The sequence below is a fragment of the Heterodontus francisci genome, chromosome 18 (genome assembly GCF_036365525.1).
Source record: "Heterodontus francisci isolate sHetFra1 chromosome 18, sHetFra1.hap1, whole genome shotgun sequence".
Classification (NCBI taxonomy): domain Eukaryota; kingdom Metazoa; phylum Chordata; class Chondrichthyes; order Heterodontiformes; family Heterodontidae; genus Heterodontus; species Heterodontus francisci.
This window is the reverse complement of record NC_090388.1, coordinates 45,184,136-45,195,197: the sequence shown is the minus strand read 5'-3', so window position 1 is coordinate 45,195,197 and position 11,062 is coordinate 45,184,136.

Genomic DNA, 11,062 nt, shown 5'->3' with positions numbered 1-11,062 from the left:
TTAAAATGCCATTTTCTGAATGAAAACATTTGCAAATGTTCTAAAGACACATCAGTTTTGCAAATTCTATTCAAGTACATTTTTGTGGGAAAGGATTTCATTCCTTGTGCTTAATACCACAATAATTTAAAAAAAGTTATAAAAACATTATTTGAACGAAATTTTTGTCACAATAATTTAAAGTGTTGAGTTTAGACAGAATACTGTACAGGAAGGTATTAAAATAAAAACATTTTATTGTGAGGGAAAAATTAATTTCCATATAGTGATTAATATTGTGCTAATTTATAGAGAATGGAACAAGTAAGGAAGCATTCTGTTTGATTAATTGGGGTAACATGAAAGCAATTTACTTGCATCCTGTGGAGTTTTCATCCCAGCTATTTTTTAAATGATAAATACATGAAACCTATTGAGCCTCAGTTAATTGTCATAGGTGAGCAAATACAATGGAGTGATTCATACAGCATTTGACAAAGACAACACAGCTATTCTAAGACACCCCATTTAAATGAAAAGTAGACATATTTTGCTTATCTTGTATTATCATGTAAATAGAAAAATTTCAAGTGATGATTTTACTTGAGTTTGAGCTGAGAATGAACATAAACACACCTAAACAATATGAAGCAACCTAGCTTTTAAAAAAAAAGTATTAATATTGTCCAAGAGGAGTTCCAAAAATATCTACATTAGAAGCTCTTAGTTTGAAGTAAATCTTTTAAAAATGTGTTGTGCATGATAGCTGCAAATATGTAAGACTTAAGACCCAAATTTCTAAGAACCAACCTGAATTGGACTTTGATGGGTGTGCTCCTTTTATTTGTCACAAGTAGGACTCTCTCTTCCCCTGTACCACAGTGAAAAGATTGTTGCAAAATAAAGACAATTTTAGACCTTCGATTAAGTATGTGTTTAATGATGAAGATACGCTTTCAATCCAATTGACAAATAGTGGGATTATTACTTTTATTTCATGAGCACAATAAAAACAGAAATTATCTTAAATCTCTCACTTCATACTAGACAGAGATTAACAGTTATTTGTCCAATTCTAGTTGAACTTCAATGGAACATAATGAAGAATCCAATTTTATCCACCATAAATCTGTTCTTTATTGATGAAAGTATATTTTGATTGCTTTTCAAAAAATGAATGGCCACAGGTGTCACTTTGCATCTCTCACAAAGACAACTATTTGAAACCCATCCTGCAACAGTTATTTTTGAAAACAAAATACTATGGTATACTGGAAATCTGAAATAACAACAGAAAATTCTGGAAATACTCAGCCACTCAAGCAGCATCTGTGGAGAGCGAAACAGTTAATGGGCAGAATTTTCCCAGCCAACTGGAGGCAGGATCTGGTGCGTGCGGGGTGGAAAAGTCCCTGAAATTGATATCAGTTTGGGTTCTGACATTATCCCACCCTCTTCCGGCTTTCCCTCAGGCAGGATCCGAGTCCAGCGGGGAACCCCCTTGGGTCTGGCAGGAAAGCAATTGAGCCAATTAAAAAAGGCAATTAAGAGCCTTTTTAACCATGAATCCCTTTTTTCCCAACAATGCATGGGTTACACACTTTGGGCTGAATATTACTGGCCCCTTGACGTCGTGGATCACGGCGCAGGGGCAGGTAAAATGCTGTGGGTAGAGGCCCGCCTCGACCCGCGACATCGAGATAGGCCCGCCACATTTTACCGGCGACGGCGAGACTTCGGTGCGGCCCCCCTGCCACACGGCAGCGGCACCACAATCAACATATGGTAATGATTACTTACCTATGCTGATTATGCAGCCTGCTGCCTCTCCACCAACACTGGCAGATTTTTCGTTGAATGGGTGGCCGTCATGTGCTGTCCCGTTCACGATCTGAAAAGCCGATGGGTCCTCACTCTGCGTTACGGAAGGGAGGAGGGAGGGGGATACACAGGGGTCTAACTCTGCATTCTGGAAGGGAAGAGGGAGGGAGTGGGAATATGCAGGGTTCCAGCTCTGCATTCTTAAAGGGAGGAGGGAGGGGGGATATGCAGGGGTCTAACTCTGCATTCTTAAAGGGAGTAGGGAGGGGGGATATGCAGGGGTCTAACTCTGCATTCTTAAAGTGAGGAGGGAGGGGGGATATGCAGGGGTCTAACTGCATTCTTAAAGGGAGGAGGGAGGGGGGATATGCAGGGGTCTACCTCTGCATTCTTAAAGGGAGGAGGGAGGGGGGATATGCAGGGGTCTAACTCTGCATTCTTAAAGGGAGGAGGGAGGGGGGATATGCAGGGGTCTAACTGCATTCTTAAAGGGAGGAGGGAGGGGGGATATGCAGGGGTCTACCTCTGCATTCTTAAAGTGAGGAGGGAGGGGGGATATGCAGGGGTCTAACTGCATTCTTAAAGGGAGGAGGGAGGGGGGATATGCAGGGGTCTAACTGCATTCTTAAAGGGAGGAGGGAGGGGGGATATGCAGGGGTCTAACTCTGCATTCTTAAAGGGAGGAGGGAGGGGGGATATGCAGGGGTCTACCTCTGCATTCTTAAAGTGAGGAGGGAGGGGGGATATGCAGGGGTCTACCTCTGCATTCTTAAAGTGAGGAGGGAGGGGGGATATGCAGGGGTCTAACTGCATTCTTAAAGTGAGGAGGGAGGGGGGATATGCAGGGGTCTACCTCTGCATTCTTAAAGGGAGGAGGGAGGGGGGATATGCAGGGGTCTAACTGCATTCTTAAAGGGAGGAGGGAGGGGGGATATGCAGGGGTCTAACTGCATTCTTAAAGGGAGGAGGGAGGGGGGATATGCAGGGGTCTAACTCTGCATTCTTAAAGGGAGGAGGGAGGGGGGATATGCAGGGGTCTAACTGCATTCTTAAAGGGAGGAGGGAGGGGGGATATGCAGGGGTCTACCTCTGCATTCTTAAAGTGAGGAGGGAGGGGGGATATGCAGGGGTCTAACTGCATTCTTAAAGTGAGGAGGGAGGGGGGATATGCAGGGGTCTAACTCTGCATTCTTAAAGGGAGGAGGGAGGGGGGATATGCAGGGGTCTAACTCTGCATTCTTAAAGGGAGGAGGGAGGGGGGATATGCAGGGGTCTAACTCTGCATTCTTAAAGGGAGGAGGGAGGGGGGATATGCAGGGGTCTAACTCTGCATTCTTAAAGGGAGGAGGGAGGGGGGATATGCAGGGGTCTAACTCTGCATTCCTAAAGGGAGGGGGGGGGGGAATACACAGGGGTCGCACTCTGCATTCTGAAAGGGAGGGGATCCAGGATTATTGGAGGGAAAGCCGTGCTGGCATGAAGGGAGGTACCGTGTACTATCCCTCCGTTAAAAGTGTCCGCTTTGTGTTTGTGAGGAGGCAATGGCACACTAGGCAAGGTGTGTGTAGGGAGGGTGCCAGAAAGGGCAGAAGCATTAGGTTTTATAGATGGGGGGGGGGTGCAATCAATTCAGCTGGTAGGATCTTTATGTGGTCATGCTGTGTCACCCTGAATGTTGGCCAAGATGGGCAATGCCATGGCATGCCACATAGTTGATGCAGGAAAGCAGCTGATGTACCCATCAAAACCAATCCATGCCCTGTTAGGAACCTTCAAATACATGCAGGGTTCAACTTTATTTATCACATGGAAATAGGTATGGCTCATCCTACATTGTGTGATCCTCTGCAAGTGAGAATCTGTATGCGTCAGAGGCAATACCAACAGGCAGGTGTGATCCACGTAGACGCCCCGGTCGTGAGCAGCAGCCCCCAAGGGGAGCTCGCCAATAGAGCACAGACTCCTGTGTTACAGAGCTGTTTGGGATGAACCTCGACAAAAACCACTGCATCTCTTTCCACACCTGCTTTGCAAAGATACATCCCAGAAGGAGGTGCGCAACTGTCTCTCCCCACCAGATACCTCAAGGGTAGTGTGCGGAGGGGGTGAGACTCCAGGCGTGCAGGAAAGATCTGAAGGGAAGGGCCCTTCCCACCACCAGCCAAGCTATGTCTTGGTGCTTGTTTGAAAGTTCTGGTGATGAGGCATTCTGCCAAATGACTTTGGTTGTTGGCTCAGGGAACCATCCGACAGTATCCACCATCTCCTTTTTCCGTAGGGCCTTGAGGACATTCCGTGTAGACCACTGCCTGATGGATTGGTGGTCAAAGGTGTTTTTAGTTTAGTTTAGTTTAGTTTAGAGATACAGCACTGAAACAGGCCCTTCGGCCCACCGAGTCTGTGCCGAACATCAACCACCCATTTTATACTAATCCTACACTAATTCCACATTACTACCACATCCCCACCTGTCCCTATATTTCCCTACCACCTACTTATACTAGGGGCAATTTATAAAGGCCAATTAACCTATCAACCAGCAAGTCTTTGGCATGTGGGAGGAAACCGGAGCACACGGAGGAAACCCACGCAGTCACAGGGAGAACTTGCAAACTCCACACAGGCAGTACCCAGAATTGAACCCGGGTCGCTGGAGCTGTGAGGCTGCAGTGCTAACCACTGCGCCACTGTGCCGCCCCTGCAGAAACTTTTCCACGAAGGATAGGTGGTATGGCACAGTCCAACTGGATGGAGCGTTCCGCGGTAATATGACCAGACCCATCCTTCGCAGCACCGGGGACAGATAGAACCTCAGCACGTAGTGACACTTGGTGTCTGCGTTCTGGGGCTCTATGCACAGCTTGATGCAGCCACACACGAAGTTAGTAATCAGGATGAAGGCAACGTTGGGTACATTTTTCCCGCCCTTATCCAGAGGTTTGAACATCGTGTCCCTCCGGACCCGGTCCATTTTGCATCTTCAGATAATGCGGAAAATGGCTCGGGTGACCGCCACGGCACAGGAGTGGGGTATGGGCCTGACCTGCGCCATATACAGCAACAATGTGAGCGCCTCGCACCTGATGACCAGGTTCTTACCCACAATGGAGAGAGAATGCTGCTCCCACATGCTCAGTTTATGGTGTACCCTGGCTACTCGCTCCTCCCAGGTTTTGGCACACGCCCCGGCCCTTCGGAAATATATCCCCAGCACCTTCAGGTAGTCTGGCCTGACGGTGAAGGGGACAAAGGATTGGTCGGTCCAGTTCCCAAAGAGCGTGGCTTCACTCTTGCCGTGGTTAACTTTGGCTCCCGAGGCCAGTTTGAACTGGTCACAGATGCTCATCAGTCTGCAAACGGACAGCGGATCCAAGCAGAAGACAGCGACATCATCTATGTACATGCAGGCTTTGACCTGAGTGCCTCCGCTGCCTGGGATTGTCACCCCTCTTATGCCCGCATCCTTCCAAATGGACTCAGCAAATGGTTCGATGCAGCAACAAACAAGACAGGGGAGAGAGGACAGCCCTGTCTGACTCCAGATAGGATCGGGTAACTTTCTGATTCCCACCCATTGATTGAGACTGCGCTACTGATGTTTGTGTAGAGCAGTTGGATCCAATTGCGGATTCCCTCTCCAAACCCCATTTTGGAGAGCACGTCCATCATGTAGGTGTGTGATATCCTGTCAAAAGCCTTCTCCTGGTCCAAGCTGATGAGGCAGGTGTCCACCCTCCCATCCCAAACACTGCTGATCGTATCCTTGAGTAGCGCGAGATATCAGAGATCTTCCTGCCGGGTACAGTACAGGTCTGGTCAGGGCGAATCACCAACTCCAGAGCAGATTTGACCCGACTGGCGATGACTTTGGACAGAATCTTATAGTCAACATTAAGCAGTGAGATGGGTCACCAATTTCTGATTTCCGCCCTCTCCCTCTTCCGCTTGTAGATGAGGGTGATGATGCCTTTCCTCATGGATTCGGACATGCTGCCGGCCAGAAACATACTCTCGTACACTTCCAGCAGGTCTGGGTCGACCCAGTCCCACAGAGCCGAATACAACTCAACTGGTAAGCCGTCGCTTTCGGGAGTTTACTAGTCTCGAGGACCTGACGCCGTTTGTCAGCTCATCCAGAGTTAGCGGTTTGTCCTGTGTCTCCAGCATGCTGTCATCTAAGACCTCCATGATAGATGACTGGAAGGACTGGGAGACCATGCTGTCCTTGGGCTTCACGTCGTACAGCCCAGCATAAAAGGATTTGCTGATCCTTAGTATGTTGGACAGTGAAGACGTTACTGAGCCATCCTCTTCCTTCAGGCTGTTGATCACAGAGCTCTCTGTGTGTACCTTTTGGAAGAAGAAACGTGAGCACGTCTCATCCTGCTCAACGGAGCGGACTCTGGACCATAAGATGATCTTGGAGGCCTCCATGGCAAAGAGCGAGGCCTGCTGGCTCTTCACCTCTTGGAGATCCTCCTTAACCTCAACCCCCATTGACTGAAGCTGGAGCAGATTTTGCATTCTTTTCTGGAGTCGGGACATTTCCCTCTGTCTCTCTCTCGCCCTCTGAACACCTTTGAAGATAAAGAACCTCTTAATGTTCTCCTTGATCGCTTCCCACCAGTGAATTGGAGACTCAAAGAGGGGTTTCACGGTTCTCCAACCTTTGTAATTCCTTTTGAGTTCTTCAACGTTCTCTGGGGTTAGCAGTGTAGCATGTCCCCCTGCCAACCAGCTGGTCGTCCTGTAAGTGACAGTCGGCCAGTAAGAGGCATTGGTCAGAGAAGAACACTGGCTTGACATCGGTGGATCTGACCGTGATAGCAAGGGACACAAACAAGAAGTCAATTCTGGAACGGGCAGACCCGCCCGATCTTAACCAGGTGTAGCTACGCTATGCTCCATCTGCAGGTTTGCTGAAGATGTCGTGCAGTTTGACATCCTTTACTGTTTCCATTAGTAGTCTGGACTTAGCGTCCGGTTTGCTGTCATCACTGCCGGATCGTCCAGCAGCATCAATGATGCAGTTGAAGTCACCTCCTAGAATGACCAGCCTGGACGTCGCCACCAGCAGTGGGAGCTGCTGGAAGACGGTCAGCCGCTCACTGCATTGAACTGGGGCGTACACGTTGATCAACTGGAATGGAGCATTGTTGTACATTGCATCTGCTACGAGGAGGCGACGCCCACCACCTCCTTAACTTCGGAGATGGTGAAGTTGCATCCCCGCAGCAGAATACCCAGGCTTGAGGAACGGGAATCATCACCCCCTGACCAGATAGATGGCCCATGGGACCACCATCGCAACCATTTCCTGTAGGTGCTGAGGTGTGGTATTCCACACTCCTGCAGAAACAGCAGGTTGGCTTTGACCTTGGTGAGGTAGTCCAAGGTCAAAACACAATGCATAGTGGATTTAACACTACGCAATGTTAATCGAAGCAATCTTTATACCCATTTTAAAGTTGGGTGTTTCTTCCCACACAAGGTGAGCTTGCTAGTCCCAGTCCATGGGTATGTTCCTGCATACCCATAGTGTGCACAAGCTGTTTCACGTTCATTGGGCTCAAAAACATAGAAACATAGAAAATAGGAGCAGGAGTAGGTCATTTGGCCCTTCGAACCTGAGTCCAGAACCAGGGGTCATAGTCTAAGGATACGGGGTAAACCTTTCAGGACTGAGATGAGGAGAAATTTCTTCACCCAGAGAGTGGTGAGCCTGTGGAATTCGCTACCACAGAAAGCAGTTGAGGCCAAAACATTGTATGTTTTCAAGAAGGAGTTAGATATAGCTCTTGGGGTGAAAGGGATCAAAGGACATGGAGGGAAAGCGGGAACAGGTTACTGAGTTGGATGATCAGCCATGAACATAATGAATGACCCCTCCTGGTTACTCACGGGGGGTTTGTTCCACTGGGGTGACATCGGGGGGTTTTGTAGGCAGCAGGGTTTGGGCTGTCCTCTGCTGGTGATATATTTCCACTCCGTTCCTCCTCAAAGACATCACTGCTCCAGACTTTCCGGAGCTTGAGTGTGCCAGACGCTTCGTTGCTCTCAGTGTCCCAGAGCTGGGGTGCGCTGGGCATCTCACTGGGTTTGGTGCTTTGGGATTGGGGCACGCTGGGCCCATCACAGCTTTCCGTGCCCCGGAGCTGGGGGGCTTTCTCTTCCAGCTCTTTTGAGTTCTGCTGCTTCTTTTGCAGGTGTCGTCGTTCTGGCCCTTCCTCGTCCAGTGAGGAGGAGCTGCCGTAGTCTGTCTCTGACGGTAGCCTCCTCTTGCCACTGGTTTTGGTGGTGGCCTGTTCCTTTTTTGGAGGTTTCTTCTTTGTGGTTTTCCTTTGTACCACTTGCCACTGACTAGTTTGTCCATCTGCTGCCTCCTCCTCCATTGATTCTGTCTGTAGAGGAGGGGTTTCCGAGCACAGGGTAGGTGTTGGATCGCTGGTTGCAGCTGCCTTCCCTTTCTTCTCCTTCTCAGATAGACATTCCTCACTGCGGGGAGGATTGTTTGTCTCCTTCCCAGCTCCAGACGCATTCACTGTTCCTTCTCCCGGCCTTTCTTTGGACCTTGCCGCCTGAGCATAACTGAGGCACCGTTTGGGGCAGGTTTTGTAGAGGTGGCCTGCCTCACCACACAGGTTGCAGCACTTACTCTGCTTATAGTCCTTGGTCTGATGGCCTTCCTTCTTGCAGTTCTTGTAGATGACTCTGCTGCAGTTGGCTATCATGTGACCAGATTTTCCACAGGTGCGACAAACTCTGGGCTGTCCTGCATAGACCAAGAAGCCTCGACTTCCCCCGATAGCGAAGCTGGAGGGAGGATGGATGTTGGCTCCATTGGCATCGACCTTCAAGGTCACCTTGATCTGCCGCTTGCTGGTCCAAATCCCAAATGGGTCCTTGACATCAGTGCTGCTGCCAGCCACCTCAATGTACCTGGCGAGGAAGGTGAGTACATCCACGACAGGAACATGGATTGTCACCACCCGGTCACGCTGTGACGACAGTGTGAGGAGCGGCTCCACTCTAAGGATCGACAGCAGTGCCTGGTTTCCCTTCTCCTTGAACACCTTCAGGAACTTGATGCATCCCGTCAAGTTCCTGAATGTCATGTTGAAATATCCACTGCTGGGGAAGTCCTGCAGGCAGAAGATTTCCGCAACTTGGAATCCACAGCAATCAATAAGGATTTTCTTAATGAAGAAGGTATGATCCACAGCTGCTCCTCCTTCCTTATGCTTCACCACCACCCGAACGGTGTTACGCACTCCCTGGCCTGAAGCTCTAGAATTGGTTACAGCCATTTTACTCAAAACCTACCTGGAACAGGATCAAAGGCCACTGATCATGTTTTCTCCCCTGCCAGGTAAGTATGCGGGCGCCGCTGAATTCAGCCCTTTGTCTGCGAGTGCACGGCAGGAACTCAACATAGAGTGAAACTGACCTGATATGAACAGTATAAAGGGTGAAACTGACAAGGCTGTGGTCAGTCACAGTGAAAGACTTACACTGACAGGATCAGCCTAAAATCACTGATTTGTTTAGGAACAGCAGCTTTGCGCAACTTCTATCAAGTATCTTGGATTCGACTGAGGGTAATCTCACTTTATTGCCTATAAGACTTCCCTGTAACATGGGGTCTACATATTCTGCAGTTGCTTGGACCTATGAGGTGGAGGTGCAGTGTGCTGCAGCTCAGCAGTCACCTTGACAGGGACAGCAACTCAACAACAGCAGTAGCAGCCTTCTCTGCAGCCACATGCAGCTGCATGGAACATCTGAGATGGACATAGGGCTGCACCTTGAAGGAGGTGATACCCTTAGCACAGGGTTTATAGCTAAGAGTCAGTTTTCTTGACCTATATGAACAGCAATGCCTCTGAAGGCTCAGGCTCTCGAGGCAGGTCGTTGCTGACATTTGCAGTCTTTTGGAAGAAGACCTTTGCCTAAGAGGAGCAGGTGGCCACCCATTGCCTGTGGCTGTCAAGATGACCACAGCCCTCAATTATTTTGCATTCAGGTCCTTCCAGGGATCTGCTGCTGACATACGTAGGATTTCGCAATTTGTAGCCCACAACTGCACCAGCCAGGTCACTGATCCCTTGTTTGTGAGGGCTTCCAACTACATTAACTTTGAGGTGAAAGAGGCCAGTTAAACCCAGAAAGCTGTCGGTTTTGCTTCTCTCACAGGATTTCCACAGGTCCAGGGAGTCACAGACTGCACTCATGTGGCAATGAAGGAGCCATCAGAACACTCAGGCATCTTTGCTAATTGGAAGAGCTTCCCCTCCCTTAATGTACAGCTGATATGTGATCACCAAAAGAAGATAATGCAAGTGTGCCAAGTATCCAGGGAGTTGATATGACTCTTTCATACTTTGGCATTCTCAAGTTCTGCATGTCTTTTCTCCACCAGACAGCCTCAATGGTTGGTTCCAGGGGACAAGGGACACCCATTCAAGACCTGGCTGATGAGCCCAGTGAGGAACTCTACCAAAGAGGCACAGGAAAAGTACAACAGGAGCCATGTCATCACCAGGGCAACAATACACCAAGCCATTGGCTTCCTGAAAATGAGGTTCCACTGCCTTGACAGATCTGGAGGCGCCCTTCAATATGCCCCAGCAAGGGTCTCCAGGATTGTTGTGGTCTGCTGTGTCCTTCACAACATGGCACTGCAGAGTGGACTGGAGCTGCTGCCAGAGGAAGGTGGAGAGTGCCTGGCATCCTCGGAGGAGGCGCAGCATCATGATGTGCTGTTGGTGCCTGCAGCCACAGACTTGCCTGCCAGAGAATCCTGCGACAGCCTCATCCAGACATGCCTTCACCTTGATAGAGGTGTACAAGATTTTCACAGTTTTAGGTAGGGTAGACAATGAAAAACTGTTTCCATTTGCTGATGGTACAAGTACTAGGGGACACAGATTTAAGGTTTTGGCCAAGAGATGTAGGGGAGATGTGAGTGGTAATGACCTAGAACTCATTGCCTACGAGGATGGTGGAAGTGGAGACAATTAATGATTTTAAAAGGAAATGGGATGGGCATGCGAGGGAAAAAAATTTCAGGGCTATGGTGATGGGGGGTGGGGGGGAAATGGGACAGACTGGATTGCTCCACAAAGAGCTGGCATGGACTTGATGGGCCGAATGGCCTCCTCTGTGCTGTAATGACTCTAGGACTTGAGAAACATGCTTGCAGCACTGAAATCTTCCCGTCACAGCTGCATGTGCAATGGCACCCCCCCAACTCCACCCCCCC